This window comes from Rhinolophus sinicus, linkage group LG01 (assembly GCF_036562045.2).
Source record: "Rhinolophus sinicus isolate RSC01 linkage group LG01, ASM3656204v1, whole genome shotgun sequence".
Lineage (NCBI taxonomy): Eukaryota > Metazoa > Chordata > Mammalia > Chiroptera > Rhinolophidae > Rhinolophus > Rhinolophus sinicus.
In genome coordinates, this window is record NC_133751.1 from 80,577,524 (window position 1) to 80,601,076 (window position 23,553).

The 23,553-nt window shown below is 39.3% G+C and overlaps 1 long non-coding RNA gene across 1 annotated transcript; it reads left to right on the forward strand.

The window, feature by feature from the left end:
* Positions 1 to 1,744: 1,744 nt before the first annotated feature.
* LOC141572934 (uncharacterized) lies at positions 1,745 to 23,518 on the forward strand. The gene is made up of 4 exons (XR_012498507.1): positions 1,745 to 1,859; positions 17,557 to 17,690; positions 22,433 to 22,557; positions 23,279 to 23,518. It is a non-coding gene; the product is annotated as an uncharacterized LOC141572934 (long non-coding RNA).
* The last annotated feature ends 35 nt before the right edge of the window (positions 23,519 to 23,553 follow it).

Consider the following 23,553-nt stretch of genomic DNA (forward strand, 5'->3'; position numbering starts at 1 on the left):
GTTTTTGATTTCTTTAGATAAATATTTAGAAGTGGAATTGCTGGATCATATGGTAGTTTTATTTTTACTTTCTTGAGGAACCTCCATACTATTTTCCATAGTGGTTGTATCAATTTATATTTTTACCAACAGGGCACAAGTGTTCTCTTTTCTCCACATCCTCTTGTTATTTCTTGTCTTTTTTGATAATGCCCATTCTGACAGGTATAAGGTGATATCTCATTGTGGTTTTAATTTGCATTTTCCTAATGATTAGTGATGTTGAGCACCTTTCAGTGTTGGCCATGTGTATGTCATTTTTGGAAAAATGCCTATTTAGATCTGCCCATTTTTTAATTGGATTGTTTGTGTTTTTGCTATTGAGTTGCATTAGTTCTTCATACATGAGTATTTTGGATATGATCCCTTTATCAGATATGTGTTTTGAAAATATCTTCTCCCATTCAGTAGGTTGCCTGTTTATTTTATTGACGGTTTTCTTTGCTGTGCAGAAGTTTTTTAGTTTGATGTAGTCCCACTTGTTTTTTTGTTTTTCTTTTTTCCTTTTGTTGCTTTTACTCTTGGTGTCAGATTAAAAAAATCATTGCCAAGACCTATGTCAAGGAGTTTATTATCTATGTTTTCATCTAGGAGTTTTATGGTTTCAGGTCTTACATTCAAGTCTTTAATCCATTTTGAGTTAATTTTTGTGTATGATGTAAGATAGTGTCCCATTTTCATTTTTTTGCGTGTGGCTGTCCAATTTTCCCAACTTGGGGGAAAGCTGCTTTTGTGGTGTTACTCTATATATGGTGTGATTTAAGAACAGATGGGAAGGTTGCATTCTCAACTATCTTTCTATACACTTTTCTGGTGTGTATTAATCCATTATTAACAATGCATTCTTTTAGGTCAAGATTTCTCAACCTCACCACTATTGACATTTGGGGCTGGATAATTCTTTGTTATGGAGGGCTGTCCTATATATTGTAGGATGTTTAGCACCTTCTTTGCCCTCTACTCACTAGACGCCAGTAGATGTCTTGTGACAAACAAAACTATCTTCAGACATTGCCAAATAGAAGCATACCTGGTTGAAAACTATTGCTTAAAGCCAAGACCTCCTTCTTTATAAACACACACACACACACACACACACACACACACTTTATTTTATTCTTTCTCTACCTCTTCCTCTTCTCTCTTCTTCCTCTTCCTTTTCTCAGTACATGTTCTCATACTTTCCTTTTTATCCTCAGCAACCATTCGCAGGAAAAATGAGAGTTTACTATGCTCTCAGAAAACATAACACATAAAGCCATTATTCGTCACTAAAAATGACTTAGGGTAACCAACCATCTAAGTTTGGCAAAGAGTGAAGAAGTTCACAGGATATGAAAATTTCAGTGGTGAAATTGGGGAAATCATGGTAAAACCAGGATGTTTGTTACCTCAGCTTAGTGGGTAACCCTTTTAACCTTTGACCCATATGGTCCAGTCTGTGTATAAACTCTCATTTATAGAAGCCCAGACCAAATATCCACTAGTAATAAAAATGGAATTACATTCTAATTTTTGTGCTTTAAAAAAATGTATTAAAGTTGATTGTTGAACCACCCCCAGCAACAACTCTTTTACTTTTTTTCCTCTTCCCCAATTATCTTATACCCACATTACTTCAGAACCTTTCATTTGCCCTAAATTGCCAAAATTCTCTTATCTCCTTATTTTGAACTAACCTCTTTCCTTTCTCCTCCCACCTCTCAGGTTTTACCTTTATTGCCACCTTTCAACATAAACTCTGGGAACTGGCTTGGCAGCAAAAAAGAAGGCACTTCCTGAGTGAATGGATGTGTATTGAAGAAGAGAAACTAAGCAGTGTGAGTCACCATTTACTTCTGGGACGGAAGGAAAAATCCCCAAATCATTTACATGTAATGTCACACAGATATTAGTCTGTGAGCTCCTTCCTGATGAGAATAGCTGGACGTGGAAGCAGGAGAGTGAGAAAATCTTAACAGTTGAGTTTTGATGGAATGTAAGGATGGAAAAGAGAAGATATATCCATAGGGTCTGCTCAGAGTAGCTGTGGGGAGCATACAAGGCTGCCAGTGCTCAGTATTAGGGGCAGAGGTCAAGGGCAAGGGCATTAAAGGAAATAAAATTTGCTGTGTCATAGCATTGGATAAAGCCAATGTTTCGTTCTCCTGGTTGCACCCTTATTTTCAGCTCCTTTCCCCCCAATACTGAGTCCTTTTAAACCTAGTTACCATTTGGCCAATTTATTTGCTTTTCTTTCAAATGTTTTCAAGTCACTACACCACCCACCACAAAATCTTTTCTTCAGCAAGTGTTCTAAAACACAAGATGTAGGAAAATATTTAAAAACTATGAAGTCACTTCTATAGTATCAAATGCCCATTGAGTTAAAAGAAGATGAAAACACTTCTCTTGTATGAGGGCAGTAGCACTTTAGAAAAAGAGGCATAAGGAGTACTGGACTCTCACCCTGGAACGTAAGTGGTTTGTTGCATTTCCTACATGTAAAATGTTCCCCAAATAATCCTCATGATTCATATTTTAAATGTCATGAATTTGGAATCACCTACTGCACTTTAAACATCACTTTTTCCACTTGGGGCAAAAGATCAAAGCATCTGAAAGACAAAGGAGGAACTGATTACAGACAGGGGCATCTATTTCTATATATGAGATTCTGAATTCTGCAGAATTACTGAAGTTATTCTTATGCTTCAGGTTTATAGTGACTCAGCTCTTTCTTTTATGTAAATGTCATTATTGAGGAACCTTGCTCTGCCTTTCCTAGAGGCAGATGATGCTTTTCATTTGATTAAATCCAATTCAATAAGTAAGAGTTTGTTGAACTCCTGAGTAGGTTGAGTAGGTTTCTGTGTTTCATCTTAACATTTATTAGAGAAATTATTCTATCATCTCCATAGCCATGATTTTCCTATACAATCCTATCTTGAAAATGTTCTGGAAATGTATTATCCCTTGGATAATGACTGCCCAATATCTTCTGATGAAAGAAGATAAAGTTCAGGGACCACCAAGTTTGGGAGTCTAGTAGCACCACCCCCTGCACAGTCATGAAACAAATTCAAAGCCTCCAGGGGTCTGCAGATGACAAATGATGGCTTTGGTTCTTGCTTACCTCTTAGGTGTCCTGCTTTACTTTGATGTTGGTTTTTATGGATACCTTCGTTTCCTTGCCATCTCAAAGAAACATTAAACATATGTTATAGTTTTTTTCATAAAGCTTAAATTGTTTTTATTCATTGGAACATTTAAGGTAGCAAGAGTTCTGTTATGCCAAAGATCCTACAGTTACTTTTAGAAAATAAAAGTTTGGTCTGGTCTAATAATAATTTACCTCCATTCCCTGAACATGTAATATCAAAACTACAAATTCTTATCTAAGTAGCTACTGTGTTTCCCCAAAAATAAGACTGGGTCTTATACTGTATTTCCCCTAAAATAAGACCAGGTCTTATATTAATTTTTGCTCCAAAAGATGAATGAGGGTGTATTTTCAGGGGATAACTTGTTTTTTTATGTACGACAATCTACATTTATTCACATACAGTCACGTCATCTTTTGGAACATCGTCATAACATACTAAATGTGTCCCTCTGGCTGATGATCTTAACTGGGGCTTATTTTCGGGGTAGGTCTTATTTTCAGGGAAGCATGGTATTTCTTTTCCCTCACTCAATCTGCTTCAAACTTGCAAACTTATAATGGAAAAAGGGTGCATTTTTGGCTTTTTTCTATTTCTTTCTTCTTATATTTGCAGCTGTTGCTTTGGACTCATCTACCGTCAAGCATAAGAGGGAGAGAGAGAGAGCTATTTTCTCTAGATTATTGTCAAGTATAAAATATTCTAATATGAACAGACAAATTATTATAACTAATAAGAGTCATTTGCACTTTGATATGGTCAGTTGGGAAATTTTTTTAAATTTAATTTATATTAACAATAAAAATATAAAGTACTTAAATCTAAAAAAGATGTACAAAATATTTATGTAGGAAATTATAAAACATTATTAGAAGAGAACAAAGAACATTTAAATAACAAAGAGATGTTTATAGTTGGGAAGAGTCAATATCAAAAAATGTTATTAACTCTTCCAAATTTATCTGTAGATTTAATAAAATCTCAATAAAAAATCCCAACAGGGAGGGTTTATTTTTCCAGTTGCACTTGATAAAGCTCAAAATTTAAAGAGTTGAACAAAAGGTCAAGAATAGCCAAGATTGTCCTGAAGAAGACAACAGGTGTGTCAGGGAGACACTTGCCCCCTCAGATAGCAAGCTACATTGAATAGCATAGTGTTGAACTGGTGCAGACACAAATAGACTACTAGAATAGACTACAATGCCCCAAACAGACCCACCACTATATGGACATTTGATTTATGGCAGGGAGAGAATTAAAGACCAAAGGAGGAAGGATGGGATATATCACTTACCTACTGCTATGTGACAACCTTCCCCGTCTCCAATTTATGTAGTTAAAATAACAACCATTTGTTTATTTCACAATTCTTAAGTCAACGATCTGGACTGGGATCAATTAGGTGCTTTTCTCAACTGGCTCATTTAGCTCACTCAAGTGTCTCTGAGCAGCTGAAAAATCAAGCAGATCTGCTTCTGTGTTGGTTGGCTGTTGGCTGGAGTGACACGTGTGACTGGGCCACACACCTCTCACCATGAGACAAGTAGCCCATGTGTGTTCACATGGTAGTGGTCGACATGATCAGAGAGAACAAACGTAGTCTAGGCCTGCAAGTGGTACAACTTCACTTCTCCTGCACACTAATGATGAAATAAGTCATAAGACTAGTCTAAATTCAAGGGTTAGAGAAATAGACATCTCTTTATAAAAGAAGCTACAAAGCATTACAGCCATCTAGTACAGTCTATCCTTTGGACAGAATAATTACCATTCCTTCCACATGTAAGACCTCCCCAAATCTCATCTAATTATGACATCAGGCTAGTATGGGATCTTGTGATCTAAATCAGATCAGTTGAATCTCCTCAGATGGGTGTCTCTTGTTCTAGAGACCTATGAACTATAAAACACTAATTATTTTCCCCCAACACACACATAATATACAATGATGGGCTAGGGACAGGTTCATGAGAGTAGACACTGTCATCAGAAAGGGGAAGAATGTGAATCATTGGGCTATAACAATTCTAAAATCCATGTCTTGCCAGATGTCCCCATTCTGTGGGCAGGAACAATTTTTTTGATTGGGTCTAGTTTCATGTCTCTGCTCTATTGTTCTCCAAGTCTCTTAGCTCCATTTCCTGAGCTCTTATTCCTCTTCCATAAGAGAACACCAATATTTACAGCTAAATAGTTTTCTCGGATTGCTTCCTACTGGTAAAAAGTAAGGGTTGCAGAGGCTATTTTGAAATTTGAGCAATCTCAATTTCTTCAATTTAAGTGTGTGGTGATTTCACAACTCTCTTAAAACTTTGTGATTTTTCTCATGAGTCTAATTTGAGCCTCCTTGATTCAAGAAAAGCCACACCCACAATTCTTTCAAGAGAGAATTTTGTGGGTCAGGATGTTGTGGGATAACACCCTTAAAATTCTTTGACTCCCCCTTCCTGATTTTTAGTTAAAAGGGTCTACTAGATACCATATTAATTATTTCAACTGCCTTAATAAAATTTTAATACCATACCTTGATATCATCTTTGGCCTCAGACCTCTTTCACTTGGAGGATTTTTACTGATTAAAGGGATTAGGGATGAGAAACATTTTTACTGTCTGTATATTTCCTCTAAATTCTTTCTAGGCAGCTAAATGAAATCAATCGACACTTTCAAGATTTTGCCAGGAAATCATCTTGGTCCCTAAATTCAATAGAAATATATGTATTTTTAATCTTCCATGTTACTGCAGACAACCATTTCACCAATTGTTTTTAACTCCATGATACACATTTTCATTTTTCTGGCCTGCTATAGAAATTTCCTCAACAGCTACCACCAATAGTTTGCTCATCCTTTTTCTAGTTTTTGCCACTGGGTTCTCAATGTTTTTTCAGTCTTTGCCCAATTCAGAGACCTAGGGCCACATATTTTAGGTTTTTGTTACAACAACACCTCACTTCTAGGTACTAACTTCTGTATCAGTTTTTAACTGTGTAACCGGCCACTCCAAAACTTAGTTACTTAAAACAATAATCATTTATTTAACAGCTCCTGCATTCTGAGGGTTGGCATTTTGACTGGACTCAACTGCAAAGTCCTTCTGTTGGTTTCAGGTGGTCTACTTATGCTTTCCCGATCAGGTGGCTATCAACGGCCTCACTCACAGATCTGGCAGTTGACTGGCTCCCATATGAGTGCAGGCAATATATCATCATCCAGCAGGCGAACTCAGGCTTAATTCCATGGCAGTGGCTGCAGAGTTCCCAAAAGCCTCAAGGGAGGAAACCCCAATGTACAACCATTTTTCAAGTGTCTGTTTGTGTAATTATTTCTACTATCCCTTTGTCCTTATGGTCAAGTCCAGATTCAAGGGACAGAAGAACAGACTTTACCTCTTCATGGCAGTAACTGCAAAATCAAATTGCAAAGGGCCATGCACACAGATATGGATACGACTTGTGGACATTTTTGCAACCTATCAATAAAATGAAATATGTAAAAATAGTATTTATTTTGTATATTAACTACACATCATAATGATAATGTACATAAATAGATATTTCAATAATCTTGATAATTTGTAATGTGTCTGACAAGAGCTTGTCTGAAGAATAGGAATGTCAGCTCTGCAGTTTTCTTGTTGTTTACTTGTATATGCATTATTAGCATCTTCAATCAGTTGCCAGATTGTTTTTTAGTCACCTGTTCATTTCATGAAGATCAGTTAGATTGAAATCAGAACTATTAGGTTGGTGCAAAAGTCATTGCGGTTTAGAAGGTTAAAAATAATTGCAAAAACCGCAATGACTTTTGCACCAACCTAATAGAATATGTAAATCCAGTTAACCAGGCACATGTGATCTGAAATACACAGCAAACCAATGAGGAAATGTGCCATTGTCAACCCCTCAGCATCGTGTACCTTCCACCTAGGCCCTCTTTCATAGCACATATGACAAATGATTGGTAGACAACCACAACAGCAAGAGTCACTACGAACATCTATTTTTTATATTTTATTTTAAACTAAAACTACATATACATACACATATTCATTCTCATAAGAGAATTAATATATTCTAGTATTTTCTACTTTCTTGCCAATGGATTGTCTGGTATAATCCCCTCTGGAGAGTGTTTGCACTGGTGCTGGGAAGTACCTGTAACATTCTGGGAGAAATCACACCACTTTAATTTAATCACTGATGCATAATTTGTTGGGGGCAGGGGGAGCTCTGGTTATCATCCTTTTGGAAAGCAAAGAAATCTGAATGTTTTGTTTAGTCTGCCTTACTTCCTGCTCACCCTTGAGTAGAATGTAGACCTACTTCTGAGTCTCTCAGGTAGGTAGGAAGGTAGGTAGATAGGTAGATAGACAGATAAATAGACAGATGGATAGTATTTAAGTGCAGGAATGTATTATTTTATTTGAAAGTCTTGATTAATCTGATTTTTGTTTCGTTTACCCTGAAGCTTTAGGGGAAAGAGGCCAATCACAAGTAAAGATAATAGTCAGGATTTATTTATTCATGAAGCCAAATTCCTGGTTGTGTCCAGTGGTCAGTAAAGAATTTGCCCAATGCATTCTGTATCTCATATATATACATATAACACAATAAACATACATATAACAAACATAATAAACATACATATATATAACATACATATATATATACAATAAACATGCATATAATATTTATGAGAAATAGAAGTAGACTAATTTTTTTAAAGAGAGGTTTACAGGAATGTATTAACTTTGAAAGAGATTTTTGGCTTGACAGAATACTTGATTCTTTAATTATACTAGCTAAAGATTCTACAATGCTTGCCCAAAATTCAATATGCTTATGAAATTCTGGTTTGGGAACACTCAGTTTGAATACTAATTTACTAGCTCTGTGACCATGGGTAAGTGACTTCATCTCTCGCACTAAACTTTCCTCATCTACAAAATAGAACATTTATACCTACCCCATAGGACTGTTGTATTAAATGAGTTAATTATAAAATGTCTTGAGCAGTATCTGGCACACAGTAGGCAGAGTACATGTAAGTTCTCTTCTTCTCCTCTTTAATTTTGACTGAGCTTATCTGGTTATTGTCCAGATGATATTTTTTGTCTTTCTGCCACACCTACTACTTTGATTGTTGACAGGAAAAGCATCACAATCCCTTAGTACGTGACAAAAGCATTAGTCAGAGACATATGAAAGAATAGTTTCTACAGAGGTGATAAATAACATCCTGGTTTTTGTATTAGATGGCTAAAAAGGAACATAATTCATGAATCATATGAAAATAGTTAAAAATATATAAATTTTTTAATTAACTGCTTCAAAGCTAAGAGTCAAAGATGAAAAGTCTAACAGGTTTGTATGTGTTTCCCATAGAGTTTCAATCCCATGAGGAATTCCAAAGGGGGATTTGCATGTTTTTATTATTCTTGGCATTTGAAAGAGTATCTGCTTCTTTGGTGAGTGGAAGTAAGAGGGAGCTTCGGAATTCTTACTTATTTCATAAATTTTGATGGATTCTTTCACTGAATGTGAATAAGTGTGGGAAAACTGGCCTCTGTAAAATACATTTATAATCATCATGATAGGCACAAAGTGGGAGAAAAGTGTTAAGAATTTATAAGAAAATTGGAAGGAGAGGTTAATTTTAACACGGACTCTTAAGAAAATTTTGTTAGTTTGTTTTTAAAAGAGAGTTTGGGCTAGTCCTCAGAGGGTTAGTAGGCCTTTGTCTGCAGAACCCCTAAAAATGTCATCAAGTATATTTGTTAGTCTATTTTTATGTAGGGAAATATAAATTAATATTTTATGTAATTAACCTTAACCCAGACTTATTTCTTACTCCAGAGAATACCTAGAAGATTCTAGAAAAGCGTTGCCTGATAGAAAACCCTTGTCTATTTTTATTTCATATTTTAACAATTATAATTCAATAACCAGAATTAAACATTACGCTCTTGATTACTTACTTAAACTGTAAAATTGATTGTTCCATGTGATAATGTTTTCATGCTTAAATATATTTGTTGATTAATTCAAACACTTTTAAAAATTTTAGATTAAAAAAAATCTATATTCTCTTGGGCTGATGGGTTAAAGAGAGAGGAAAAGGAACTAATAGTTCTATTCAATAACTCTATGCCTTACCCTTGATAGACATCCTTTCTCATAATTCTTAACATTCCTCTGAGGTAGATGTCATCACCTTCATTTTAGTGAAAGAAATTAAGTGATCCTTGAAGTTCACTAACTTGTCCTAAGTCACTCTGTTAGTACATGTGGGAGCCAGAATAAAAACCAGATTTGTATCTATTCAAAGTCTATTATTCTATTATTTTTCTTTTTCTATAAATTTATAAAATTTACTTATTAATGTTTATATATATCAGGGGTCCAACAAAAGGTACACATTTTAAGAGATGTTATCCATATATTACTTTTCAAAGTTGAATTGAATTACAGTAGCAATGTGTAGTACTCAAAAGCTCAAAAGGTGGCATTAATCAAATGAATGGAGCATCAGTCATTGTATTACAATTGTAATAGTGTTTTTTCCTTTCTTAAAATGTTATACATTTTTTTTGGCACCCTCTGTATATACATATTCCAGTAAGATTCATTTTGCACATTTTCATTTACTCATCATCTTTCTCCTTTCTCAAATAAACCCAAAATTTATATAGAATTGTATTATTAATGAGGTGCTAAGAGAGAATATTAGTAATCTAGAAAGGAGAAAAGGTAAAACCTCCCCTGCTCCCTAAGGGACAGCTTTCCCAGACTGTCAGCACTTTTTAATACATGTTTGGCCTCATAAAGAAAGCTGCCATCATTGTTTCCTATTTGGCTCTGCTACGCGGAGTCCAGAGGAAACCTGTTTATGTCACTTTACTCCTGGAACCACCCACACCATAGGCAGGAATGGCATGGGGTGGGGGAAGGGGAAGCAAGAGCTGAGGACTGAACATTGAAAGGAGGTGGTATTTGGGAAAGCTCTTTGGAGTAGGACCTGGTAGGGGGTAGGAAAATAAGTTAGACCATGCCCAAAATGCCTGAAACTGGGCAGGCAGTTTGTTGTAATGCACACAAGCCCTGGGCAGGAGGCCAGGAGAAGGATGTGTCCTCAGAGAAGGTAAACTGTGGTGATGCAATCAGTGACAGCAGTTGAGTTTAGCTCAGTCTCTGCTAGTCCTATTGGCTGGCCAAAAACATTTACCCTGTGTTTTCCAGTCTGCTCTAGAATTGATTCTGTCACAGCAGAAGCGACAATCATTACAGCACTCTCCACTTTTCCCTTCCCTTGCCCTATATATACATTTCTTTCTTCTTTCCTCCTCCCTCTTATTTTTCCTTTTTTTATTCATGCATTGCATTTAACTGCTTACACCTACAGATAGTGTATGGCTTTCTTAATATCTTCAGAAAAAGACTGATTGTCACTTGTTTGAGGATATGGATCAAGCCTATTGTAGAAAGTAATACACACACACACACACACACATAGACAAACACACACACACACACACACACACACACACACACACACACACACACGGTTCACAGAAGTTTCCAGTGGCTAAAGGAATTTATTTTGCTATATTAGAGTTAAATCAGCAGTTTTAATTTTTGATGCTATGAGAAACTGAGCTTAATCTAACCCTCCTGAAAAATGTTGAAGAATATGACTAATTGCACGTGCTAGATACATGGTCGGGGCAACTGTAGGAAGTACTGATAAAGAATTGTGCAGAACAAACTATGAGAGTAATGGAACCACCCAAAACATGAATTATGATCAAGAATTATGAAAAACAGGATGTCAGAATAAGTTCTATGTATAAGTACTGATACAAATTGAATAACAGCTGAAGGTTTACTAAGAAGTAAGATGATGAATTGTAGCTTCAATTCCATGTAAGTAGAGTTGAAATGTCCATTATAGCTTTGCAGCCATTTGCTGGCTACCTGCATGAATTCAGGTTTTTGTTTTGTTTTAGTTGGTTGGTTTTGCTCAATAATAAACTTAGCTCATTTATAGTTGTGAACTGGCCCATTCATTTGGGTTTAAATTTATTTTCATCCCATAACAATGTTGAATAAATATCATTATGTTTGCTGGTTTGGGAATCAGATGGGCCTGGGATCAAATATTCTGTTTTGCAATTTACCAGCAGGAATATCTGGTAAGTTTTAACCTCTCTGAGTTTCAGTTTCCTCATTTGTAAAATCAGAATAATAACAGCTTACATTGCAGCATTGTTCTAACGTTTGGAGGTATTTGTGTAAGGCCTCTGGCACATAGTACTTAATACTCAGTAGGTATTCCAGAAATGAAAGGAACGCTGTTTATTATAAGTTAAGTAAATTATGATGGTTGTTATATTTTTTTTCATAGAATATTATGTCACCATTTAAAATAAAATTTCCAAAGACTATTATTATGGAACAAATGTCTATGGTAAAATATTAAGTATAACAGCAAGTTACAAAAGTGGCTACGCAGTGTGATTTAAACAATGCAGATAAAACCTTTGTAAGAAAGAAATGTTCGTATGGACATAGACCAACATGTAAAAGTGAGTGTGTTGGCTGCGCCTCTCCGTTTCCTCGTTGGCAAGACTTGGCTTCTATCACACAGGCTGGAAATAGCAGGTACTGTTGCAGCTGGGGTGCTGGTAGGATATTCAGTTTGGTCAGTAGAAAATAAGAAGTCTGGGAAAGGGCTTTCTCTCTAACAAAAAGTGACACATAGGAAGAAACATCCATTTGGGGGGCCCCAAATATTGTCATATTTATTAGGTTGGTGCAAAAGTAATTGTGGTTTCTACAATTATTTTTAACCTTTTAAACTGCAATTACTTTTGCACCAACCTAATACATGTGGTGCCTGGAGCAGGGGGAGCCATCTTGCAAGCATGAGGGTATCAAGCCAATGTACCAAGTGTGGTGGATGGAAAGTCCTGACACCTAATGAAATCGTTGAACTGCTCTAACAAACCTGGAAACATTTCCTCCAGACTTCGTGGATGAAAAGTAACAACAAACCTTTATTTTTTAAGCCACTTTTATTAGGGTATTCTGTTACTTGAAGCTGAATGCATACTAACTGATGTATATAATACAGCAATTATAAATTTCAATTCCTTTTTTTCCTTCAAGTTTTCCACTTTTAAAGATTTTCATATCTTTATATTGGGAAAAACTATCTTTAATAATAAGCTATTGAATTTTAACATAGTAAATTATTGGTGTGATTTGACTTTAATTGAAGGATGGTTTCCAAGACCTACTAAGTAATTATTTCCTCTCTTCCCACCATACTCTCCTGATCCTCCAAAAGTATTTTAACTGTGTGTCACCACAGGGATTGCTATCAGGGGGAGCAATAAAATGCATGCAACTATCTTGATTATTTCAACTTTGACCAAATTATTGGCTGTGGCATATCTTACACAAAAATATTACAACATAATAAAGATGAATAATATTCATTAACTTAGTATTTATGGATGGCTATTTTGTTTTCTTTCGCTCAATGTAATCACCTATCATTAATGTAACCTGTCATTTATAGCATCACATAAAAGTCAGTCATGATTAACATGTGAAATTCTTTTCTAGCAAAGTATTAGAAACCTTAAAATATCATTAATTTTAAAGTTCCTTATGATCTAATTCTTATCACAAGAGCTCCCTGCCTTATTTTTTTATAAGCTACACCGTCATAACATCTTTGCAAACATATTACCCAAACCCTCATTTCATGGATCTGAAAGCTAAGACCCAGTGAAGTTAGGGGCTGGGGCTCAGATTATTGATAGAGAAGGAGCTATAACCCAGACCCACTGACTGCCAACCATAAACTGTTTTAACCAAATATTGAGGAAATTATAAAACCTCACAGCAGCCACTTTTCCTATTTATCTTTTTTTGGAAAATGTTTCTTCTAAAATGTGGGGTGACACAGATGTCAGGTACTTACGGTGACAATATTAAGATTCTGGGGCCAAACAGATTTTATTTTATACTTTTCAAAAAAGTGCTTTGTGATTTCGTTTTTATACCTTGGGAAAATTTTATATATAATAAATTTGCAAATATAATTATCTTGAAATTAATGATTTAATTTTTAGTTGGGAAAATACGGACATGACATTAATGTTGCACGCCAGCACTTCTCTTCATATTAAGTTATTCTAAGTGTTATTAAATCTGTTTGCTTCACAGGATAGTAGAAAATAAGGAGTATATAAGGTGACATCACACAAGGGGCAGATATTCTGCTCATTTATTTTAGAGCCTGGAAAGATCTGACATCACACTCCCAAAAATACAAATCAGGCCAAAGTGAGGCTCAAGGAGATTTGGGCTTTCCGGAACATATCTCATTAAAGAGAAGCAACACATAATTTGGGGAAAATCACTTAATCCCTGAGAAACTTATTTTTCTCATGTGTTAAACAGGGACAACAAAAATACCATTTTCAGAGGGCTGTTCTAAAAATTAAATGAGACAATTATAAAACACTTAGCAAAATGCTTGGCACATGTAAGTAACATTAATTGGTCCTTGTACATGCCACTCTTCCAATTGTCACTTTCATTGTATCTTCCCCTTTTCTCTTTCCTCCAATTAATTTTTATATCCTCTCCAACTTTTTCTCTCCTTTACATTTCTGCCTTCTTTTCCCTCTCCCACTCTTCCTTTGCTTATGCTTTCCCTCCTCAGATATTTTTTCATTCTTCTCTGCCCAGACTATAACCTTAGCCAGCCTGGGGCGGCATTCACAGCTGAAGAGAGATTTCAAATCTCTCATATTCTTCTGCCTAAGAGTTAGCATGGATTTTTTTTTCCTGTTTCAATTATTTGATTTAAAAAAAGGAGGTAGGCATCCTTAGTAGATCTTTTGGTGCCTTTGTAGATCTGTATATTCTTTAAGACCCATGCCTTTATATACAGGTATTTTAAATTTTAAACTCATGAAAAACATGAATTTAATTTTCTATGCAGTAAACATAATAGCTAACTTTTTTTAAAAAACACACTATATACCAGGTCTTGTTCTATACCTTTCATGCTTATTAACTCACTTAAGTACCTAGAAGAGCACAATACCTGACAAAAGTTTTTTTAAAAGTTTTTTTGGGAAAAAATTACATGCCCATTAGATAAAATTATGAAAATTCAATTAAGTGCATAGAAATTAGCTTGCACTCATAATTCCATGATTCTGGTATAATCAGTTAACATTTCAGTATATCCTTACATATGCATCATGTTTTATAGATATGTACATAATATAATTGAGATCATATGGCAAATATTTTTTATTCTATATATAATTTTGTGTTAAAATATTTTTTGATGTTGAGACGGAGGCTGTAGATTAGGTTCTAGCGAAGAACCACAGCCATGCATATCCCTTTTACTGAAGAAACGTCCTCTTCCCTTTGGAAAGGTCATTGTTTCCCATTGGCCCCACATATTTAAATTACAATGGTGGGGATGACCTGTGATGGTGACAAATGACTGGGAGGAAGTAGACAAAAGTTACCATCCTAAAATCTCTGTGAACTTACTGTTATTTTCAATGAAGCTAGTGAAACATCTCGAATTTCTGTTTCATTAAGCATGCATCTATTACCTATTAAAAGGGTCATCTCAGGTGCTCTGAGAAGTGGAAGAGCAAGTGGAAGAGAGGACCCTTCTTTAGAGCTCCTAATATTGATACTTTCTGTTTCATATTACATAAAAATATAGTGCACATGCAATGGTAAACTTCTCTAAGGTGGTTTCATTAAGAACTAACATCTTTGACAATAGGTGGGGAGGTTCTGAAAGTTTTGGAGTCTGTCCCAAAAGTTGAATCAGACTATAAATTAGACCAGAGGTAGATTTAGTGCTGGTTATAAAGGAGAGATAATGATCAGTCAGAGTTGAGTTTTTGCAGTAATCAGGAGTAAACACATAGTAAACACGTAGCAAACCAGTTGTAAACCGTGTGGGGTGTGACGTAATTGGTAAATTTTGGCCCTTCTTGTAATGCCCCACCCATGATTAGTGCTTTAGTCAGGATGGGCATTTCCATTAGAGGAGTAACATAGTCAGTGATTAGCCTGAGGCAATTAAGGGCAACTAGACCCTGAAAATGTTGGCTGAACTTATCTGAAAACTCAATATAAAGGTGAGGGGTGATTTCTATGGATAGGTGACAGCCCGATACCTTGGTGTCCCATTAATTTTATCGTGAAGCTGTCAGCTAATTTTTAGCTATGTTGAGTGTGGTACATGGGGTTAACATTTTATATTTCTGTAGTAAAATCTTTAAAAGATAGCAGTTTTTATTTCTTTTCCAGTAACGTGGACTGGTTTATTATAGATCAAATCATCCTTTAAGAATTAGAAATGCTGGACAATATATACAACCATTAATTTGAAGACATTAGGGAACTGTAAAGTCACCAAGGGGTTTGAGGTGTCAAACTTCCTGGGAGAATGTGCACTGGACACATTTAGAAACCTCCTCAAATCGTCAAGGTCCTATCTGCCTCCCAGGTCCTCAAACTTACTATGGACATGAGCTCACCACCATTTCATCAATAAGCTTGGCAGGCTGCCTTAGCCTCCCAGACGCTAAGTGCTAGTCTCCAGGACTCATCTGTACCTGAGGTATATAGTATGAACTGCTGCAGCCATGGCACCAGCCCATCAAGAGATTTGTACTAAAACCAGAGGCCAAACCAGTCTGCGGCTCGTGCTGCCTGTGCCACTCAGCCAATAGACCAACACAGCAGTTGGGTCGTAGTGTAAGCGTTTATTATCAGAGGACGGTGGTCTGAGAAGGCAGCGTGTTAACACCTCCAAAAGCTGCCTTAACATTCTCAGACTGGCTTGGGGTTTTTAAGGGAAAGTCTGGGCATTCCACCAGAGGGTTTGGAGGTCTGCATGGAGGCTTCCCTCTGGCCACGTGATTCTATGGTGGAGTCAGCAACCCAGGAACAATGAAGGGAGTAGCCTGGAAAGAATGCTAGACCATAGAGATCGGGACCAATAAGCCTGAAGGTATTAATCATAAGTTTCAGGGTAATTTTCTAAAACAGGGAACTGGGTGGGATGGAACATTCCAAGCTTAAGCCACAGGGGGATGATCTATTGTTAAACTATAGGTAGGTAAGTAAAGCTGAGGGGGCGGGGAGGACGCAGAGACACCTCCACTGTGGGGATGCCAACCAGGCTCTGCTTCACTACCAGTTCTGGAATTGGATGATGCAACATGCTTCAGAGTGTTCTGAAGAGGCCAGTTGAAAAATTTAGAAATGAATATAGATTAATGTCTTGTAAGGTAAGTTTTGACCAATAAAATTTAAGCCAGCAGGGAGACATTGCATAAATTCTTCTCCATTTTCTCCCTCTAGTAGACTATCACAAGACAGGATGTTTCTATACAGAGAGCATGTCTCTTCATGAAGCTATGGTCATCTGCAGTAATACAGTAGCTGGTATTTGCTTCTCGTTCTTTTTGGTACCACTCCCTTCTTTTTCCTTTATTTTTACTATCTCAGGTTATACCGCACCAAGTATTATACTTGAGCTCTGCAGAGCTGGGCTTTCTTCCAGGAGACTCTATACCCCGTCTCGGCTAAGTGGGACTGGAGTGCCCATGTCGCAGTTTGGCACTCGGTCTCGGTGGCACAGGCTAGGAGCAGATCATCCACATATTGCAATAGAGTGCAGGGTATTCCTCTTGAGGGAAGGTGCTAAATCTGAGGCTAGAGCTTCCCCAAAGAGCGTTGGGGAGTTTTTGAAGCCCTGTGGGAGCTGAGTCCATATCAGCTGGAGCTGCTGGCCCATATAAGGTTCAGTCCCTTAAAAGGCGAGCAGTGATTGGCTCTGGGGTGCCGACGGAATGCAGAAAAATGCATCTTTCAGGTCCAGGCAGGTGCACCATCTGGCCTCCAGGGGAGCTGACTGAGGAGAGTATACGGATTTGGGACTACGGGGTGTAGGGAGACTGTGGCTTGGTTTACTGCTCTCAAATCTTGTACTGGCCGGTATTCTCCATTAGGCTTCCTTACTGGCAGGAGGGGCATATTCCATGGTGACTGGCACTCTTCGAGTATCCCTGCTGCTCTGAGACGGGTGAGGTGTTTTTGAATCCCTGCCCGAGCTTCCCTGGAGATGGGGTATTGGCGTAGCCGTTGGTGTTGAGCTCCGGGTCTCAATTCCACCAAACTGGGGCCTTATGTTTTGCTAGCCCAGGCGGGTTATCTTCAGCCCAAACCTCTGGAAAATTGGCCCTGTATGCTTCCGGGTTCTGTTTTACACTGCTGGTCCCGTAAAGCCTCCATTCTTCTTCCCTCAGGGTGGTGATAGACAGAATAAGTCCCTCTGATGGTGGCTGCAGTGACATGGTGGCCTGAGCTGATGGTTCGAAGGAGATCTGCGCCCCTAACTTGGTAAGGAGGTTGCATCCCAGGAGCAGGATTGGGCAGTCTGGTAAGTAGAGGAACTCGTGCGACACAGTGTGGCCTCCCAATTTACAAGTCTAAGCCTGGCAGAACTGTTGGCTCTTAGCTTGATCCCCGGTGGCTCCTATTATGGTGACTCTGCAGTCCCTGAGCGGTGACACCAGCATGGTGACTACCGAGTGTTCTGCTCCGGTATCTACCATAAAAGTCACTGTTTGGCCCCCTACATCTAAATCAACCATGGGCTCCTGGGGGCCAAGTTCAAACGAGCCCTGTCCCCCTCAGTCCAACTTGATTCCCGCTAATCCTATGAACTCGGGCTCTGGGCTGGTTGGGTTGGGACCATGGGGAGGCCTGGACTTCCCTGGGGAGGGCTTGGGAGGTCGGGTGTCGGCTGGGTGGGGAGGTCAGACTGAGGCGAAGTGTCTGGAAGTGGCAGGGCCGTGCCGACAGTTGGCCGTGGTGTGTAGGGAAGTGGTGGCAGCTCTTCGGTCAGGGTCCCCTGGTAAATGGTCTTAGTCATGTCTTTCTGGGCACGGCCTCGTGGGTCCATGCAACAAAGATCCTGGACTGTCCCTTACTATTGGAGTAGAACCGTACCCAAGAAGGAAGGGTTCGGGCTATTTCCAACCATGAGTCAATGTAAGGGAACTGGTCTGGATGTTCTAGGGTCCCAGTGACAACTATGTAGACTTGGCCAATTGTGGGGAGGTCAAGAGTGCCTTCTGGGGGCCATCCCACGTCAAAACTTGGCCACTCCAGCTCACATAAAGCACGAAGACGTCCAGGGGTCATTTTGACCCCGTAGTTGCCTCCGAAACCTTCCCTGAAATTCTTTAACATGCAGTCTAGAACCGTGGGCTTCCTGTGACTCCTTCCCATGATGTTCAGTGTCGCATAGACAAGGGAAGGGTCTCAATCAGGCACCCACCTGGCCGCGTCCCTCGCGGGAACCTTAGGTATGTCTTGGCTGAGGTGTCCCCTTATAAGTCCCGGGCCAGTTCGCACCCCAAGAGTGTGATCACCGTTATGCCATGCGACGCTACCACGGAACACAGGTTGGGGCTCACTCGGGCTCCGTAGCCGACAGGCCATGGAACCACACAGAATCCCATTCTGGACCAAACACACACACATTCATTCAGGGAGGAAAGATGCCCTCCCCCAGAACGGCCCTAACTGGAGTCCAAAGTGGGACTCAGCGGGAGGTGATCAGGCTGCCCTTCTGCCCTTAGGCAGGCCTAACTGGGTCCAGGCCCTGGGGTCTTACCATGTCTGATGTCCTGGTTGACTGTCCCTCCTTTCTCTCTACTGGGGTCCAGCAGGGAGTCAAGGGCCTGAGCGGGTGGGAGGTCGCTGGTCCCGGGCCTGCCGAAATCAGCAGGGCGCGCCTAGCCCCATCTCAGCTCTCCTGCCACTCTATGGCCTGCTCTCGCCCAAACCAGTAGCTCAAGGGGCCTGCGCAGTTGGGTTTCCCGGTCAGGGAACCAAGAATATTATGGATACCAGGACTGGAAAGAACCCAAGCGGCACTCAGAGAGTTAGGAGAATCAGCTTTATTACGCCGGCGGGCTCAGCGGGATCCTTCCCAAAAGACTGAGCCCCTAGCAAGGTTTTGAGCAGGTTTTTATGGGTTGGGGACTTCCTTGAGTTGGGGAAGGGGTAGGTATCGTCTGGTGATTGGCTCAGGGGTATGGTTTGGAGGGGGCTATGTGGAAGTGGGCTGGGGCTTAGGCTGGGGACTTCTCTCTCCGCTCTCGCCACCATTTTAAGTCAGTTCCACGTGGCAGGGAACAATCTTAGGTCAGTTTCTCCATCACAAGTAGCATTTAACTTTTACCTCAGGTTTCTTTTCTAGCGAAATTAGGCTAAGACAGAATGAAAGTACAGAGAAACAGCCCAATTTGGTTCTATTTTCTCCCTTTGGGCATTAGTCTGATTGTAGGTAGAAGCCAAGAGGCTGAGAAGCTGAGTAAAGTTTCCAAAAGTCTTACAGCGCTGGTAGGTAAAAATTGGACTTCATGCCTACTAAGAAGGAGAGGCCCAGGCAAATGCTCCAGTCTTAGCTTGAAAGTCTAGAATGGTAAGTAAGACATGTTCTCAAAAATAATGAAGACTGGCATCAAATCAACTAAATATTTGATTGAATTTAATCTTCCTCTTATCTAATTGCCAAACACAAATGAATTCTCTCTGAAAGATAACATTATTTACAGTCTTAAAATAGCTCTGCAATTTATCATATCTAGCTGCCAATAAAAAATTACTAGGCATACCAGGAGATGAGACTACAGGACTGAAAAACAAGAATAAAAACAGATTATAAAAATACCCTCGGGCCGGCCCGGTGGCTCAGGCGGTTGGAGCTCCGTGCTCCTAACATCGAAGGCTGCCGGTTCAATTCCCACATGGGCCAGTGGGCTCTCAACCACAGGGTTGCCGGTTCAATTCCTCGAGTCCCGCAAGGGATGGTGGGCTCTGCCCCCTGCAACTAAAATTGAACACGGCACCTTGAGCTGAGCTGCCTCCCGGATGGCTCAGTTGTTGGTTGGAGCGCGGGCTCTCAACCACAAGGTTGCCAGTTCAATTCCTCGACTCCCATAAGGGATGGTGGGCAGCACCCCCTGCAACTAAAAAATTGAACACAGCACCTTGAGCTGAGCTGCCGCTGAGCTCCCGGATGGCTCAGTTGGTTGGAGCCTGTCCTCTCAACCACAAGGTTGCCGGTTCGACTCCCGCAAGGGATGGTGGGCTGTGCCCCCTGCAACTAGCAACGGCAACTGGACCTGGAGCTGAGCTGCGCCCTCCACAACTAAGACTGAAAGAACAACAACTTGAAGCTGAACAGAACCCCCCACAACTAAGATTGAAAGAACAACAATTTGACCATTGTTCCCCAATAAAGTCCTGTTCCCCTTCCCCAATAAAATCTTTAAAAAAAAAAAAAAATACCCTCACTGGAGATCCAAATATTAAGATTCTTTTACATGGACTTTAGAATGACATATTAATATGTGCCAGAACTTGGATGAAAAAATGGAAAAATCTAAGCATAAAATTGGAAAATTCTTCAAATGGAAATTCTAGAACTGAAAAAATATAATAACTAAAATTAAACAGTTAATGGAGGCAGATTAAAAAGAGGAAGTATAAGAGGGAAATGGTAAATATATTTAACAGATATGTAATTGAAATCCTACCCAAAAAAATGAGACAGATGAAGCAGAGACAAAATTTGAGGATCAAAATAATCGAAACAAAATATCAAGAGATAAAGTCAGGAAGCCATAAACCTCACGCAAGTTAAATATAGAGAAAACAACATATAGGTGTGCTATACTAAAATTGCTAAAAACTAAAGACAAAGAGAAAATATTAATACAAGCTAGAGGAAAAGGATGTAAGATTGTTTGGGATCTGTCTTAGCCTATCGGTAGATGCTATCGCTAGAAATGCCTGGGGGCACTCACCTAGGCCAATACTACCTGTGGTGAACCCCACAGACATGGCCCACCCTTGGACTCAATGCTGTGGCTGAACTGATACAGGCCAAATGAAAGGGCTTCTCGCTACAGAAACTCTAAGTTTTCTTTCTTTAGTATTTCAACTCCATTAAGTGTCCTAATCATAAATAATTGTTTTTCACCTGAATCATAAAAATCTCCTACCTCTGCTTTAGATAATTACCCTAAAACTTGTGATTCAGACTGGTTGATTGTAATCATTGAAGTCTAATGTTCTCTCCTACCCATTCCAGGCCTAACTCCTGGACAATTAAGAACATGTCAATGACACAGGCTCTATAGAGCTAATGAATTTATTAATTAAACTCTATTTTTCCTCATTGAGGGGCCTTGAGGATACAGAGGATACCTCAGCAAAATTGCCAGTCACAACCAAAGAAGCCAACATGGTCGTCCAGGCAGATCTTGAGACCACTTTCTATCATCTAGCATCAGATAGGCCAAGAGTTCTGTGAATCCCCAATAGGTAGGGACAGCTCTAAGCCCCTGCCCAGCAGGAGGCAGGTACAGAAAAACAAACCTCTGTCCCTCAACTTCTCATGGAGATTTTATGGGGATCACGTCTCTCAAAGAGAAAGCAAGACAGGCAGTTTGAGATAGGCATTGGGTCTCTGCATTCCTATATAACCCACAGCATGCAACTGCCTAAAAGACCTCCCCTCTCTGCCCCAAACTTCCCCTTTCATTGTAATTATCTACCCCTATGAGGAACAAATGGGTACAAAATACCCAACTAGATGAAACTGGCCACTCACATGTGCATAGTAAAGGCCACAACAACCTTCATTTCACCTGGGCCTAATTATACCATCTCTAGAATATCATACATATGCCTGGAAGTTCATTAATATCATTATAACAGACTGAATTCTGGGAAGGAACTATAATATCATTATAACAGACTGAATTCTGCCATCTAACAAGATGAGATAATAGCCTCTTGTCAATCACAGACGTCAATCAAGTGGCCCCACACCCGGAAAGGAACAGTCCATTCTAGAGAAAACAAGGATAAAAACTCCAAGTCTTCACCAGTCTGAGCCCTTTGAGCCTTTTGAGTCTCACTTTTGCTCAGGGGCCCGCTCCAAAAGTTCACTTTGGAGTGTAGTTCTTCTTTTAATGATGGGCCCTTGAGTCATTCTCTGTTGCTTGGGTCCGCTCCTATTTCTTTGGAGTGTACTATCTCTTCTAATAAACTATTCTTTCACCACTTTATTCCTGTCTCTCATTCATTTCTTTGCTCCAGATGCCAAGAACCTGGACACTGCACCAAGAATAGCCCACTCTCCGGTAACAGAACCAGCCTTTACGGTTCTTTTGATTGCAAGACACACCTCAGCAACGACCATCAGGGAACTTGGGAAAAACAAGGTTCGTTACTCACAGGTCCTGGAAGGTACATGTTATTCCCATGGCCACATAGCCACATCTCCAGTAGAGAGAGAGAGCATGGACCTGGGGGTTCTGCTTTTATTGAGGTTGAAGGTGGGGTGCTTAGGGTTTACTGGTTCACTCTTTATTGGTGAATTTAAAACATAAGAGCGGAAATTAAAGTGTAGGAAAGGAAAAGCAGAGTCACACAAAAGGTCAGTGAATTAAGTCAACCAACCCTTCCTAAAAGGGGAACTTAATGGGTGGGGTTTTTTTTATCTAGCTGTGTATCTGACAATGTTTATTCCAATGGATGCCTTTGAAGTAGATACCTCAGCGATCAAAAGCTTACTGTCAGGCAGTTGCATTACAACTAAAAAAAGCTAACTGTCAGGCACTTAAATTACAGTGATCTTCAAAATAACAGCAATAAGACTGATGCTCATTTCTCAACAAAAGGAAGAATCCACAAACATCAAAATGATATAAAATGTCAAAGCTAGAAGAAAATTACTAGAATTCTACACGCACTGAAAATATCTTTCCAAAGTGAAAGTGAAATTGTTACGATGACCTTATATTTTCTATTTTTGAAATCTAAACCTCTGATGTAATTTGATTTCACAATGGTTTGGCACAACTTTTTGAAAGTTTATTTTTTCCTTTTTTTGCTTCCCTCTCCTCCCCCCAAACCTTGATGACTCTGTTTACTTCGGACCAGTGTGCACACCTGACCTGGTAATTTGGGAGGGGCTTTTTGCATGTATGAGATTCACTCCTGACCCTGGGGCAGACCAGCCTCTGGGAAGCGCTTTTTCCTGGAGTTGCCTGGCCAATTTCTTCCTTTGCTCTGCCTCCCCTTGCGTGTCTATAAAACCTTTTAGCGGTATTTGTGACTGGGAGTCCACTGTCTTCCTTTAATGCTGGCTTTTTGGAATAAACCTGCTTTTCTTTCCACCAACCTTGCCTCTCGAGTTTTGGCTTACGTGCAGCAAG